Below are 17,793 nucleotides of genomic sequence, written 5' to 3'. Positions count from 1 at the left end.
GTCTGGTACAGGGTTTGTGCGTGACTGGAGGGATGTGGATTTGCCAGAAAGTGCTCCTCCACCCAGCACTCGCAGTGCATCATTGACACCGGGAACATTGGCCCACATGTCAGATTATGCCTTGCAGATCCTAAAAAGGGACGCCCGCATTGCCAAAATGGTGAACGATGACGACTACTGGTTGGCCAGCATCCTGGATCCACGCTATAAAGGCAAATTACAAAACATCATGCCACAGGAGAACCTTGACCTAATATTGGCTAATAAACAAGCAACTCTGGTAAATCGGTTGCTTGAGGCATTCCCAGCACACAGCAGCGGTGATGGTTCTCACACGAGCTGTACGGGCCGGGGGCAGCTTGGCAGAGGTGTTCGTGGTGCACACAGCAGAAGTGGCGTTGGAGACAGGGGTTTCATGACAATGTTGTGGACTGATTTTTCAAATACCGCTCACACAACTGGTAATACTGCATCGATGGAAAGTGACAGGAGACAGCAGTTGTCAACTATGGTTGCAAACTACTTTTCCTCCCATATCGATGTTCTCCCACACAGGTCATTCCCCTTTGACTATTGGGCCGCTAAACTGGACACCTGGCCTGAGTTGGCCCAATATGCCTTACAGGAGCTCGCTTGCCCAGCTGCAAGTGTGCTATCGGAAAGAGTCTTCAGTGCAGCTGGATCAATCCTGACAGAAAAAAGGACCCGTCTGTCAACCCAAAATGTGGATGATCTAACCTTCATTAAAATGAACCATGCATGGGTTTCCAAGGATTTTGTCCCACCTTCCCCTGATGACACATAGGGTGACAGAAAAATGGCTTGCTTTGGTCCACCTCTTCCTGGGACTTCACCTATTTCGCCTTTTGCATCAGCTGAATGTCCAACATCAACATATGCCACTTTCTAAAACTCCCTAACTGTGCTGCCTCCCCCCCCATGGCCGGGGTCACCACCTAGCGCACGACACCGTGCGAGTGCCGTTGCCCTGGACAGGTGGGTAGGCCGACTTTTGGCCGCGGGCACTGGCACAGGGTCCCTCATAGTGCAATCAAGTGTCTCTGACGGTGGTGGTGCACACCCGCCGTCAGACACACCGCTGTACTATGAGGGGCCCAGTGCCAGTACCGACGCCACGAGTGGGCCCCCCTTGCTTGGGCAGGGCCCCAGCATTTGCAATCTTTACCTCTCCCTGCTCCTCCGCTGTGTAATCTGGGCCGTCAAATCCATACTGTGCCTGACACCGTCTGAGCCTGCCTCCTGATGTATAGACATATATTTTGAATGTGTACGCTATCCATACATGTTATCCGGGGAAACGGTACCCTTTCTAACCTTTCTGCAATCACGCGCAATCCATACTGGGCCTAACACCGTCTGAGCCTGCCTCCTAAGACATATATTTTGAATGTGTACGCTATCCATACATGTTATCTGGGGATACGGTACCCTTTCTAACCTTTGTGCAATCACGTGCAATCCATACCGGGCCTGACACCATCTGAGCCTGCCTCCTGAGACATATATTTTGAATGTGTACGCTATCCATACATGTTATCCAGGGATACGGTACCCTTTCTAACCTTTGTGCAATCACGTGCCATCCATACTGTGCCTGACACCGTCTGAGCCTGCCTCCTGATGTATAGACATATATTTTGAATGTGTACGCTATCCATACATGTTATCTGGGGATACGGTACCCTTTCTAACCTTTGTGCAATCACGTGCAATCCATACTGGGCCTGACACCGTCTGAGCCTGCCTCCTGATGTATAGACATATATTTTGAATGTGTACGCTATCCATACATGTTATCCGGGGATACGGTACCCTTTCTAACCTTTGTGCAATCACGTGCAATCCATACTGGGCCTGACACCATCTGAGCCTGCCTCCTGAGACGTATATTTTGAATGTGTACGCTATCCATACATGTTATCCAGGGATACGCTACCCTTTCTAACCTTTGTGCAATCACGTGCAATCCATACTGGGCCTAACACCGTCTGAGCCTGCCTCCTGAGACATATATTTTGAATGTGTACACTATCCATACATGTTATCCAGGGATACGGTACCCTTTCTAACCTTTGTGCAATCACGTGCAATCCATACTGGGCCTAACACCATCTGAGCCTGCCTCCTGAGACATATATTTTGAATGTGTACGCTATCCATACATGTTATCCAGGGATACGGTACCCTTTCTAACCTTTGTGCAATCACGTGCAATCCATACTGTGCCTGACACCGTCTGAGCCTGCCTCCTGAGACATATATTTTGAATGTGTACGCTATCCATACATGTTATCCAGGGATACGGTACCCTTTCTAACCTTTGTGCAATCACATGCAATCCATACTGTGCCTGACACCGTCTGAGCCTGCCTCCTGATGTATAGACATATATTTTGAATGTGTACGCTATCCATACATGTTATCCGGGGATACGGTACCCTTTCTAACCTTTGTGCAATCACGTGCAATCCATACTGGGCCTGACACCGTCTGAGCCTGCCTCCTGATGTATAGACATATATTTTGAATGTGTACGCTATCCATACATGTTATCTGGGGATACGGTACCCTTTCTCACCTTTGTGCAATCACGTGTAATCCATACTGGGCGTGAGAACGGCTGGCGAGCTGTTAAGCAAGCTACAGCACCTGTGGTTTGCACACGTAAGTTTTTCATTTTTTCAGGAATGACGGTTAGGCCTAATTCCGGAACTGCGGTTGACCTGCACTTACTGGGAAATCATTGTTCGCGGGTAATAGTTGTTATCAGTGATCCCCATCACTAACGTTGTTCAGCGGGTTATCTGCACCTGTAAGCGACAAACGCTGGCCTTTTCAGTGTAGCGCACATGCAGCCACGGACATGTAAGGGCATGACACACCAGTTATTGGCCAATCTCATGTGCCAGAGCCTCACGTGTCCCTCTAGTAAGCCGGACTCGGACCGCGGGGCATGACGGAGTCTCGTTCGTTAACGGAATTAAGCTTGCAATGTGTGCATCTGTTCTGTAGCTGGCATGGTTGAGGTTTCCCAGGTGGAGTCGAATTTAACCGTAGGCTCCACTCCTGGTGGTGCCCTTCTGGACATTCCTTTAAGGTTCAGCTTTGCAACCATACTGCCCACGTAAAACAAACACTTTGCCTTCATGAACGCTGTTTGGAGGGTCATGACTCGTGGGAATAACGCCGCCCAATCAGTTAACCTGCTAGAGAGATCCTTTGTTGCTCCCAAGCATGACATCACACTCCCTAGGAAGAAGGTAATGCCACTGTGGCGACCGTACTCCTGGGGGCGACACAAGTGCACTGATGCCCAGCCACTGCTCGATGAATCTGCTGGTACATTGACCCAGACTACTACATTCCCCTCGCACGCTACCCGGCCTGAATCTGACCCTGATGAAACTCAGGTTACCCTTCCCATATACAGTTCCATCTTACACGGTGACAAAGAGGAAGCTGCAGATGAAAGTGCAGGTTCGGCCCACCCGCCATCAGACACACCACCGTACTATCAGGGGCCCTGTGCCAGTGCCGTCGCCAACGAGTGGGCCCCCCCTGCTTGCCCAGGATCACAGCACTTGCAAAGTTGAAATACTGTGCAGTGAGATGGAAGATGGGGACGACGAGGAGTCTAGACTAGTACAGGGATTCCCTAGCGAGGAGACTTATTTGATTGTTTTCAATGTTGGGACAGCAATTTTTGGGGAGCACTATACTCTGGAGAATGATAGATGGGGCCCACCATACACTGGAACATTCCAAAGGTGGACATCAGACACTGGAGCAGCATTTACAGGGCCCATTATACACTAGAGCATTAGAAATGGGGCCCATTATGTTTGGAGCATTATTTGGGCCCATAAGACAGTGGAGCTTCATCCATGGGGACCAACATATACTGTAGCATTATGTGGAGCTCATCATATACTGTTTCAAACATTATATGGGACCAATGATTCTGTATGGAGAAATAGATGGGCCTCGTCATGAGATGTAAAAAGTGAGGTATTTTTCATTGTACGATACCGCTATTTCTCTGCCGTATCGGAGCATGATGAGTTGTGGTATGTGTTAAAGGGGCGCTCTTTCGCTCAGGGCACATGAAAACCTGGAGCCAGCCCTCCCCCCCCCCACAACTTTAGCCAAATAACCCCCATTTTTCAGTGCGTAACTTGTATTATGAAGTTAATTAAGGTTGACAATAGAGTTGAGCGACTTTTGTTTTTTTAGGGTCGAGTTTCGTTTCGTGAAACCCGACTTTTCCAAAAGTCGGGTCGAGCAAGATCGTCCGATTATAGGGAAAAGTCGGGGTCGTCCCGAAACACGAAACCCAATGTAAGTCAATGGGGAATAAAAGTCGGCAGTGAGAGGAGGACAGGAAACACACCTACAGTGCCGATTTGAATGCCAAAAGCATCAATTCTTACTTAAGCTTGTCAACCTTAATTAACTTCATAATACAAGTTACGCACTGAAAAATGGGGGTTATTTGGCTAAAGTTGTGGGGGGGGAGGGCTGGCTCCAGGTTTTCATGTGCCCTGAGTGAAAGAGCGCCCCTTTAACACATACCACAACTCATCATGCTCCGATACAGCAGAGAAATAGCGGTATAGTTCAATGAAAAATACCTCACTTTTTACATCTCATGACGAGGCCCATCTATTTCTCCATACAGAATCATTGGTCCCATATAATGTTTGAAACAGTATATGATGAGCTCCACATAATGCTACAGTATATGTTGGTCCCCATGGATGAAGCTCCACTGTCTTATGGGCCCAAATAATGCTCCAAACATAATGGGCCCCATTTCTAATGCTCTAGTGTATAATGGGCCCTGTAAATGCTGCTCCAGTGTCTGATGTCCACCTTTGGAATGTTCCAGTGTATGGTGGGCCCCATCTATCATTCTCCAGAGTATAGTGCTCCCCAAAAATTGCTGTCCCAACATTGAAAACAATCAAATAAGTCTCCTCGCTAGGGAATCCCTGTACTAGTCTAGACTCCTCGTCGTCCCCATCTTCCATCTCACTGCACTTTATTTCAACTTTGCAAGTGCTGTGATCCTGGGCAAGCAGGGGGGGCCCACTCGTTGGCGACGGCACTGGCACAGGGCCCCTGATAGTACGGTGGTGTGTCTGATGGCGGGTGGGCCGAACCTGCACTTTCATCTGCAGCTTCCTCTTTGTCACCGTGTAAGATGGAACTGTATATGGGAAGGGTAACCTGAGTTTCATCAGGGTCAGATTCAGGCCGGGTAGCATGCGAGGGGAATGTAGTGGTCTGGGTCAATGTACCAGCAGATTCATCGAGCAGTGGCTGGGCATCAGTGCACTTGTGTCGCCCCCAGGAGTACGGTCGCCACAGTGGCATTACCTTCTTCCTAGGGAGTGTGATGTCATGCTTGGGAGCAACAAAGGATCTCTCTAGCAGGTTAACTGATTGGGCGGCGTTATTCCCACGAGTCATGACCCTCCAAACAGCGTTCATGAAGGCAAAGTGTTTGTTTTACGTGGGCAGTATGGTTGCAAAGCTGAACCTTAAAGGAATGTCCAGAAGGGCACCACCAGGAGTGGAGCCTACGGTTAAATTCGACTCCACCTGGGAAACCTCAACCATGCCAGCTACAGAACAGATGCACACATTGCAAGCTTAATTCCGTTAACGAACGAGACTCCGTCATGCCCCGCGGTCCGAGTCCGGCTTACTAGAGGGACACGTGAAGCTCTGGCACATGAGATTGGCCAATAACTGGTGTGTCATGCCCTTACATGTCCGTGGCTGCATGTGCGCTACACTGAAAAGGCCAGCGTTTGTCGCTTACAGGTGCAGATAACCCGCTGAACAACGTTAGTGATGGGGATCACTGATTACAATTATTACCTGCGAACAATGATTTCCCAGTAAGTGCAGGTCAACCGCAGTTCCGGAATTAGGCCTAACCGTCATTCCTGAAAAAATGAAAAACTTACGTGTGCAAACCATAGGTGCTGTAGCTTGCTTAACAGCTCGCCAGCCGTTCTCACGCCCAGTATGGATTACACGCGATTGCACAAAGGTGAGAAAGGGTACCGTATCCCCAGATAACATGTATGGATAGTGTACACATTCAAAATATATGTCTATACATCAGGAGGCAGGCTCAGACGGTGTCAGGCCCAGTATGGATTGCACGTGATTGCACAAAGGTTAGAAAGGGTACCGTATCCCCGGATAACATGTATGGATAGCATACACATTCAAAATATATGTCTCAGGAGGCAGGCTCAGATGGTGTCAGGCACAGTATGGATTGCACGTGATTGCACAAAGGTTAGAAAGGGTACCGTATCCCTGGATGACATATATGGATAGCGTACATATTCAAAATATATGTCTCAGGAGGCAGGCTCAGACGGTGTTAGGCCCAGTATGGATTGCACATGATTGCACAAAGGTTAGAAAGGGTACCGTATCCCTGGATAACATGTATGGATAGCGTACACATTCAAAATATATGTCTCAGGAGGCAGGCTCAGACGGTGTTAGGCCCAGTATGGATTGCACGTCATTGCACAAAGGTTAGAAAGGGTAGCGTATCCCTGGATAACATGTATGGATAGCGTACACATTCAAAATATATGTCTCAGGAGGCAGGCTCAGACGGTGTTAGGCCCAGTATGGATTGCACGTGATTGCACAAAGGTTAGAAAGGGTACCGTATCCCCGGATAACATGTATGGATAGCGTACACATTCAAAATATATGTCTATACATCAGGAGGCAGGCTCAGATGGTGTCAGGCCCAGTATGGATTGCACGTGATTGCACAAAGGTTAGAAAGGGTACCGTATCCCCAGATAACATGTATGGATAGCGTACACATTCAAAATATATGTCTATACATCAGGAGGCAGGCTCAGACGGTGTCAGGCACAGTATGGATTGCACGTGATTGCACAAAGGTTAGAAAGGGTACCGTATCCCTGGATAACATGTATGGATAGCGTACACATTCAAAATATATGTCTCAGGAGGCAGGCTCAGACGGTGTTAGGCCCAGTATGGATTGCACGTGATTGCACAAAGGGTAGAAAGGGTACCGTATCCCTGGATAACATGTATGGATAGCGTACACATTCAAAATATATGTCTCAGGAGGCAGGCTCAGACGGTGTCAGGCCCAGTATGGATTGCACGTGATTGCACAAAGGTTAGAAAGGGTACCATATCCCCGGATAACATGTATGGATAGAGTACACATTCAAAATATATGTCTATACATCAGGAGGGAGGCTCAGACGGTGTCAGGCCCAGTATGGATTGCACGTGATTGCTCAAAGGTTAGAAAGGGTACCGTATCCCCAGATAACATGTATGGATAGCGCACACATTCAAAATATATGTCTCAGGAGGCAGACTCAGACGGTGTTAGGCCCAGTATGGATTGCACGTGATTGCACAAAGGTTAGAAAGGGTACCGTTTCCCCGGATAACATGTATGGATAGCGTACACATTCAAAATATATGTCTATACATCAGGAGGCAGGCTCAGACGGTGTCAGGCACAGTATGGATTTGACGGCCCAGATTACACAGCGGAGGAGCAGGGAGAGGTAAAGATTGCAAATGCTGGGGCCCTGCCCAAGCAAGGGGGGCCCACTCGTGGCGTCGGTACTGGCACTGGGCCCCTCATAGTACAGCGGTGTGTCTGACGGCGGGTGTGCACCACCACCGTCAGAGACACTTGATTGCACTATGAGGGAACCTGTGCCAGTGCCCGCGCCCAAGAGTCGGCCTACCCACCTGTCCAGGGCAACGGCACTCGCACGGTGTCGTGCGCTAGGTGGTGACGCCGGCCATGGGGGGGAGGCAGCACAGTTAGGGAGTTTTAGAAAGTGGCATATGTTGATGTTGGACATTCAGCTGATGCAAAAGGCGAAATAGGTGAAGTCCCAGGAAGAGGTGGACCAAAGCAAGCCATTTTTCTGTCACCCTATGTGTCATCAGGGGAAGGTGGGACAAAATCCTTGGAAACCCATGCATGGTTCATTTTAATGAAGGTTAGATCATCCACATTTTGGGTTGACAGACGGGTCCTTTTTTCTGTCAGGATTGATCCAGCTGCACTGAAGACTCTTTCCGATAGCACACTTGCAGCTGGACAAGCGAGCTCCTGTAAGGCATATTGGGCCAATTCAGGCCAGGTGTCCAGTTTAGCGGCCCAATAGTCAAAGGGGAATGACCTGTGTGGGAGAACATCGATATGGGAGGAAAAGTAGTTTGTAACCATAGTTGACAACTGCTGTCTCCTGTCACTTTCCATCGATGCAGTATTACCAGTTGTGTGAGCGGTATTTGAAAAATCAGTCCACAACATTGTCATGAAACCCCTGTCTCCAACGCCACTTCTGCTGTGTGCACCACGAACACCTCGGCCAAGCTGCCCCCGGCCCGTACGGCTCGTGTGAGAACCATCACCGCTGCTGTGTGCTGGGAATGCCTCAAGCAACCGATTTACCAGAGTTGCTTGTTTATTAGCCAATATTAGGTCAAGGTTCTCCTGTGGCATGATGTTTTGTAATTTGCCTTTATAGCGTGGATCCAGGATGCTGGCCAACCAGTAGTCGTCATCGTTCATCATTTTGGCAATGCGGGGTTCCCTTTTTAGGATCTGCAAGGCATAATCTGACATGTGGGCCAATGTTCCCGGTGTCAATGATGCACTGCGAGTGCTGGGTGGAGGAGCACTTTCTGGAAAATCCACATCCCTCCAGTCATGCACAAACCCTGTAACAGACCTTGCCACGCCAACATTTTCACTTGCCCCACGAGATGCATCCTCCTCCCCTAAGTAATCATCCCCATCATCATCCTCCTCCTCCTCTTCTTCCTCCACCTCGTCAAGGAGAGGTCCCTGAGCAGACAATGGCTGAATGTCATCAAGGATTCCCTCCTCCTCTTCCTCCTCATCAACATTGGCTGCAGACGCCTGCTCCTTAAGGTGCGTCAAACTTTGCATGAGCAGACGCATAAGTGGGATGCTCATGCTTAGGATGGCGTCGTCTGCGCTTACCAGCCGTGTGCATTCCTCAAAACACTGAAGGACTTTACAGAGGTCTTTCAGCTTCGACCACTGCACACCTGTCAACTCCATGTCTGCTCTCAAAGTGCCTGGCCATGTATCCTCCCACAAATGCATTATGGCCTGCCTCTGCTCGCACAGCCGCTCCACCATGTGCAGGGTGGAGTTCCACCTTGTTGCAATGTCGATAATGAGGCGGTGGTTGGGAAGGTGGAGCAATCGCTGCAGCTTCTGCATACGAACGGAGTGTACAGGCGACCGGCGGATGTGCGCGCACAGTCTTCGCACCTTCTGGAGCAGGGCTGTTAACTCCGGATAATTTTTGAGGAAGCACTGCACCACCAAGTTCAAGGTGTGAGCCAAGCAAGGTATGTGGCTGAGTTTTGAAAGGGCTATGGCTGCCACAAAATTACGGCCGTTATCACTAACTACCTTGCCTGCCTCAAGATGTACACTGCCCAGCCATGACTCAGTTTGTCGCTTCAAGTACTCGGCCAGCACCTCGGTGGTGTGTCTGTTGCCCAAACACATCATCTGCAACACAGCCTGCTGACGCTTTCCACTAGCTGCTCGATAGGGGGACACATCGTGTGCAACAGTGGCAGCTGCAGATGGAGTGCTCGTACGACTGCGCTCTGTGGACGAGCTTTCGCTTCTGGAGGAGGAGGAGGAGGAAGGTCGAACGCCTACAGCCAACTGTTTCCTATACCGTGGGCTAGGCAGCACTGTCCCACCACCGCTGTCCCCTGTGGACCCTGCATCCACCACATTAACCCAGTGCGCAGTGATGGACACGTAACGGCCCTGGCCATGCCGACTGGACCATGCATCAGTTGTGAGGTGCACCTTTCCGCTCACTGACTGCTTGAGTGCATGGACAATGCGGTCTTTCACATGATGGTGGAGGGCTGGGATGGCTTAGCGAGAGAAGAAGTGGCGACTGGGTAGGTCATAGCGTGGTACTGCATAGGCCATGAGTTCGCGGAAAGCTGTGCTTTCCACCAACCGAAAGGGCATCATCTCAAACGAGATTAGTTTGGCAATGTGGGCGTTCAAACCCAGTGTACGCGGATGAGAGACTGAGTACTTTCTTGACCTACTCATAGTGTCTGGGAGGGTGAGCTGGACTTGAGAGCTGCATATGGTGGAAGTAGCGGTGGACAGGGCGGACTGAGAGAGGGTTGATGATGGTGATGGATTTGGTGTTCTTTCTGATGGCCTAGAATCAGTCTTTCGTTGATATAACAGTGGGATTCCCTGACTGCTGTGGCCTTGCAACGACACCTCAACATTTGCTGCTGTGCTAACCGGTGGGCTTACAGTGGGGGAAACAATGTAGCGTTGCTGACTACCTTCGTTGTGATCAGTTGCATATGTGGCACTTGAGGTTTGGTGTTGTGTCCACGCTTGCAAGTGCATGCTGGTTAAATGTCTAAGCATGCAACTGGTATTCAAATTTTTCAGATTTTTCCCTCGGCTAAAGGTCTTTGCGCACTTCTTACAGATAACCTTGGCCTGATCATGAGGATTTTGTTCAAAAAAGTGCCACACTGCACTCTTCCTACTTTGGCAGACATTTTGCGGCCTAGCACGCTGTGATCTTTTGACCCTCTGGACAAGCTGTCCAGCAACTCTTTTGATGTTTGGAACCTATCTTTGGAGTGCTCCGGGCCTGCCAGATAACAGCTGTTGCGATGTCGATGTCTGCTGTGGATGCTCCTCATCTGAGCTATTGGAAGCAGCACCCTCTTCCCCCAATGGATGCCAATCTGGGTCAACAACTGGGTCATCCATCACCTCCTCTTCTATGTCATGTGCACCTTCCTCTGTGTCACCGTGTATGGTGGTATAGTGTGCGGGAAGGGGCACCTGAGTCTCATCAGGGTCAGAATCTGGCTCTGTACACTGCGAGGACACTGTAGTGCTCTGAGTGAATGTACCAGCAGAATCATCCATCAGCGGCTGTGCATCAGTGCACTCCATGTCAGATTCATCTTGGCCTGGGTAATTCACCATTTGACTTGATAATCCAGGCAAGGTATGTGAAAACAGCTACATGGAGTAATCAGTAGTATGGCCTGCGTCATCCTTCAATCTTGGTTGGGGTGAAGGACACAAGGAAAGGTGTGGTTCATGAACATGAGCCTCCAATGACGACTCAGTGCTTTTACTTTTTACAACTGAAGAAGAGGAGGCGATAGAGCTGGAGGGTGAGTCAGCAATGTAAGACAAAACTTTTTCCTGATGCTCTGGCTTTAAAAGTGGTTTGCCAACTCCTAGAAAACTAAGCGTTCGAGGCCTTATGTAGCCAGACGATGACGCAGGCTCAACACCTCCTGCATTCGGTCCTATTTTGCTCTTGCCACTACCATCAGATCCACCACCAACACCATCATTACCAGCTGCCAACCCCCACCCAATTCCACGGCCTCTTCCACCAGCCTTCCTCATTTTTGGTACAAATGTAGACAAAATCCAACAAACTATATAGTAATGTAAAACAAGGTACAAGGTGTCTATAGGACAGGGGAGATTTTGAATTTCTGCAGACACTTGTGGACACTGGACACTTTTGGATTGTGTGAGGCCCACTGATATCTGAGCGCTATGTGACAGGCTCGATGGCACAGCTGTGACCAAAGTGACTAGAGGATAAGGGAGATTTTGAATTTCTGCAGACACTTGTGGACACTGGACACTTTTGGATTGTGTGAGGCCCACTGATATCTGAGCGCTATGTGACAGGCTCGATGGCACAGCTGTGACCAAAGTGACTAGAGGATAAGGGAGATTTTGAATTTCTGCAGACACTTGTGGACACTGGGCACTTTTGGATTGTGTGAGGCCCAATGAATATCTGAGCGCTATGTGACAGGCTCGATGGCACAGCTGTGACCAAAGTGACTAGAGGATAAGGGAGATTTTGAATCTCTGCACACACTTTTGGACACTGGACACTTTTGGATTGTGTGAGGCCCAATAAATATCTGAGCGCTATGTGACAGCCTCGATGGCACAGCTGTGACCAAAGTGACTAGAGGATAAGGGAGATTTTGAATCTCTGCACACACTTTTGGACACTGGACACTTTTGGATTGTGTGAGGCCCAATGAATATCTGAGCGCTATGTGACAGGCTCGATGGCACAGCTGTGACCAAAGTGACTAGAGGATAAGGGAGATTTTGAATCTCTGCACACACTTTTGGACACTGGACACTTTTGGATTGTGTGAGGCCCAATGAATATCTGAGCGCTATGTGACAGGCTCGATGGCACAGCTGTGACCAAAGTGACTAGAGGATAAGGGAGATTTTGAATCTCTGCACACACTTTTGGACACTGGTCACTTTTGGATTGTGTGAGGCCCAATGAATATCTGAGCGCTATGTGACAGGCTCGATGGCACAGCTGTGACAAAAGTGACTAGAGGATAAGGGAGATTTTGAATCTCTGCACACACTTTTGGACACTGGTCACTTTTGGATTGTGTGAGGCCCAATGAATATCTGAGCACTATGTGACAGGCTCGATGGCACAGCTGTGACCAAAGTGACTAGAGGATAAGGGAGATTTTGAATTTCTGCACACACTTTTGGACACTGGACACTTTTGGATTGTGTGAGGCCCAATGAATATCTGAGCGCTATGTGACAGGCTCGATGGCACAGCTGTGACCAAAGTGACTAGAGGATAAGGGAGATTTTGAATCTCTGCACACACTTTTGGACACTGGACACTTTTGGATTGTGTGAGGCCCACTGATATCTGAGCGCTATGTGACAGGCTCGATGGCACAGCTGTGACCAAAGTGACTAGAGGATAAGGGAGATTTTGAATCTCTGCACACACTTTTGGACACTGGACACTTTTGGATTGTGTGAGGCCCAATGAATATCTGAGCGCTATGTGACAGGCTCGATGGCACAGCTGTGACCAAAGTGACTAGAGGATAAGGGAGATTTTGAATCTCTGCACACACTTTTGGACACTGGACACTTTTGGATTGTGTGAGGCCCAATGAATATCTGAGCGCTATGTGACAGGCTCGATGGCACAGCTGTGACCAAAGTGACTAGAGGATAAGGGAGATTTTGAATTTCTGCAGACACTTGTGGACACTGGACACTTTTGGATTGTGTGAGGCCCACTGATATCTGAGCGCTATGTCACAGGCTCGATGGCACAGCTGTGACAAAAGTGACTAGAGGATAAGGGAGATTTTGAATTTCTGCAGACACTTGTGGACACTGGACACTTTTGGATTGTGTGAGGCCCAATGAATATCTGAGCGCTATGTGACAGGCTCGATGGCACAGCTGTGACCAAAGTGACTAGAGGATAAGGGAGATTTTGAATCTCTGCACACACTTTTGGACACTGGACATTTTTGGATTGTGTGAGGCCCAATGAATATCTGAGCGCTATGTGACAGGCTCGATGGCACAGCTGTGACCAAAGTGACTAGAGGATAAGGGAGATTTTGAATCTCTGCACACACTTTTGGACACTGGACACTTTTGGATTGTGTGAGGCCCAATGAATATCTGAGCGCTATGTGACAGGCTCGATGGCACAGCTGTGACCAAAGTGACTAGAGGATAAGGGAGATTTTGAATCTCTGCACACACTTTTGGACACTGGACACTTTTGGATTGTGTGAGGCCCAATGAATATCTGAGCGCTATGTGACAGGCTCGATGGCACAGCTGTGACAAAAGTGACTAGAGGATAAGGGAGATTGGATTGCTTTTAAAAAAGCAGTTTGCGGAGCAGTGGGTAAACAGCAATGCAGGAATGTCAGGAAGCCTTAGAAGGCAGCCCAACAACCAACACCACTGATACACCACTATATAGCCTCCCCTTGCACTGCACACACAGTGACTGGTGTGTTGTGCAGGCCAAATCGCTAGCAGCAGAAGCAGTTTTTTTGTCTTCTTCCCTGCCTAACGCTCTCCCTACAGAATCAGCAACCTCTCCCTATACTGAGATCGGCAGAAGTAAGATGGCGGTCGGCGTGCACGCCCTTTTATACCCCCTGTGACGCCCACCAAAGCAAGCCAATCACTTGCATGCCCTTCTGAAAGATGGTGGTGACCCCTGCCTATGTCATCACGTTGCCCACAGTGTCCGTGGATCCTGATTGGCTGAAAAAGAGCGCAAAACAAACTTTTGAAACGCGACTTTGTCGCGTAAGTCGCTGACCTCGTGGCTGACCTCATCCTAGGGTCGGGTTTCGTTTCATGAAACCCGACTTTGCCAAAAGTCGGCGACTTTTGAATTTTTTCGACCTGTTTCGCTCAACTCTAGTGATGACCAAAAAACAGCCCTTTTTGAATTTTTTCTCTTCATTGCCACATTTAGGGATTATTTTATTTTATGTTTTGATAGCTCAGACGTTAAAGGATGATGCAATACCAAATGTACTTTTTGAACCCCTTAATGCCGCAGCCCTTTTTCGTTTCTAAGTTTCTGTTTTTCACTCCCCTTCTTCCCAGAGCCATAACTTTTATTGTTTTCTGTCAATATGGCCAAGTGAGAGTTTGTTTTTGCGTGGGAAAAGTTATTCTTCTGAACAACCCCATTGGTTTTACCATGTCTTTTGCTCGTAAACAAAAAAAAAATCCAAGTGCGGTGAAATTGCTAAAAAAAAGTGCAATTCCACAAGGTTTTTTTTTTTTTTTGCAATGTTCACCAAATGCTTGAACTGACCTGCCATTATGATTCTTCAGGTCATTATGAGTTTGTAGATACCAAACATGTATAGGTTGTTTTTTATTTAAATGGTGAAAAAAAGTCCAAAGTTTGTTAAAAAAAAATGTCATTTTCCGAGACCCGTAGCATCTCCATTTTTCGTGATCTTGGGTTGGGTGAGGGCTTATTTTTTGCGCGATGAGCTGATGTTTTTAATGATACCATTGTGGTGTGGATACAATCTTTTGGTCGCCCGTTATTGCATTTTAATGCAATGAGGCTGCGACAAAAAAGAGGTAGTTGTGGCACTTTTACTTTTTTTTCTCGCTACGTTGTTTACCAATTGGATTAATTCCTTTTTATTAATAGATCGGCAGATTCTGAATGCGGCGATACCAAATATGTGCATTTTTTTATTTTCTTAATTGTTTTATTTTGAATGAGGCAAAGGGGGGGTGATTTGAACTTTTACATAATTTTTAATTTTTTTATATTTTTAAAAACTTTTTTTTACTTTTCACTTTGCTTCAATAGTTTCCATGGGAATCTAGAAGCTGTAATAATCCGATCACCTCTGCTACACACAGGCGATGATCAGATCGCCTGTGTGTAGCAGAAATGCTCACTGCTGTAAATGCCGACCTCTGGGCAGTGCTCATAGCAATCCACAATGACAACCACAGGGGTCTGCTGCACACCCCGGGTTGTCATGCCAACCCATCGGCGACACGCGCGCTGATGGCTGCGATTAGTGATGCGCTTCCGGCGCGATCACATTTAATGCCGCTGTCAGAGAATGACAGCAGTATCTAACGGGTTAACAGCGGCAGGTGGATCGCGATCCCACCAGCGGCTGTTAGGGGCACATGTCAGCTGCTCAAAACAGCTAGCATGTGCCGGGAAAGATGTGTGCTCAATGCCGGAGCCCACATGAAAGGAAGGGACAAGACATGTGCAGCACATTTACAGCACATATCATGAAGGGGTTAATTTACATTTCTCTACTTTTCACTGGAGAATAGGGTTTTTTTTAAAAATTTTAAAACGTTCTTTTTCTACTTTATTGTTTAATCCCATTAAGAAACTTGAACTTGCAATCACTTGTACTATATACACAAATACCATGATATTGGTGGATTATAGCGAAAGTTATGGTCTCCTATGGCACCCAGCTACAGGCTGGATGCCACAGCAGGCACGGGGGACTTCAGTGCACCACTGGCTATCCTAACAACCAATCAACCTTCTGCTATCATGTTGTGGGAGGGTCGATCAGCTCTTAAATTAATGACAGAGCTGGATCACGCCACTCAAGTGCCACTGTCACTGATTGACATGCGATAGCTGGAAGTTTGTGCCAGCCCTTGAAGCATTGTCGTCTGCACCATTCCTAGGTCACTAAAAATGCTGTAGCCTGTGATTAACTGCAGTGGATAGGTAATTAGAACAACATCATCGGATACTTCTCTGACAACACACTCTTCTAGTCACCTGACCGCTGCAGCCCATCACAGGCTACAGGGTGTTAATTTAGTGTCCGGACAACCCTGGCATAAATTATAGTTATTTTACTTTTGAAATCTGATTTTATTTTTTTTTATGTCATGGCAATAAAATTGGTTTTGTTCAGTTTTTAAGTTAATCCACCATATTGGAACAACCATCTTACCCATGGTCATAGGTTATAATCATCATTATAAGCAGGGGTCATGTATTGTAAAACTGGAAGGGCTGATGTGTATTTTTCATAATATTACTTAGGCCTGTTTCACACTTCAGTTTTTGTCCATCAGTCAAGATCCACCATTTTGCAAAAAAACGGATCCGCTATTTTGTTTGGCAGATCCGTTTTTTTCCCATTGAGTTGCATTACCGGCGGATCTTGACGGACGGCCATCCGTTGGATCCGTTTTTTTGCGGGTCCGCCAAAATTTTGCCGTCCGCCGACATGCCCGAACGAAGCATGTAACGTTTTTTCGGGCTGCAGGATCCGCACTTCACACTGCACATGCCCGAAAGACTTCACTCAGCCTGAAATTTAACCCTAAAGTCTATTCTGGTTCCTGGAAAAAAAAAATCTCTCTCTCTCTCTCCTCCCCGAGCTGCGGTTCCTTTAAAATTCTTCATTCACCGGATCCGTCAAAAAAACGGTCCGTGGCATCCGTTCACATCAGTTAGCAACAGATCTGCTTTCCGCCATTTTGGCGGATTTTAACTGACACAAAAAAACTGAAGTGTGAAACAGGCCTTACCTGCTTGAGCTTCTTCAATTGCTTCTGCTCTTGTAGACAGATAAACTGTGAAAAAATATTGTATAATCAATATTCAATTAATTAACATATGTAATATAATAATTTATACTAAACAGCTAAAAAAGTTATAAAAGGCACACTACTTACCAAGTATCCCAAGCTGCAGAAGAAAAAAATCTCTCCAAAAAGCCATGTTTGGCTTAGGCCCCCAAAATCCTTAATTTCTTAAAATAAATTAAATTAAAAAATGTGTGTAAAGTTAAAATGAAAAATTATAAAGTTGTTTTTTTTCTATAGGTTTTAACATAAACAATTAAAAATTGAAAATTGCATAATACAAAATGATATTAGATTAGCAACTAATCCTTAACTTTAATGATAAACATGTGAAGATTTAAAATAGTTAAAAACGACATAACTTTTATTATTCCCCATATATTATGTGCATAATTTTATTAACAAATTGCCAAACACATTAAATACAACATGTAAGATGTAGATCTTGAACTTACCTGTTGTGTTTTCTTGCAGATTTATCTGTCTGCCTCTGTCCCTCAACTATTTATACATATCAGAAAACTGAAAGAGGGAAGGAGGAAATCAAAAACCGACTAATAATAAGAGTTGATTTAGCTGCAGGGGAGTTCAGGGAAAATCCCTTTTGGTGAAAAGTATTAGGTGTTTCTTGCTACCACCCAAAGACCTCGGGCTGATATTTCACATTTGCTGTGAAACATATTAGTGTTTTCTCATCAAGTCAT

Source organism: Dendrobates tinctorius, unplaced genomic scaffold (genome assembly GCF_039654945.1).
Source record: "Dendrobates tinctorius isolate UK_male_01 unplaced genomic scaffold, ASM3965494v1 ptg000028l, whole genome shotgun sequence".
NCBI lineage: Eukaryota > Metazoa > Chordata > Amphibia > Anura > Dendrobatidae > Dendrobates > Dendrobates tinctorius.
This window is presented reverse-complemented; position numbering follows the sequence as displayed.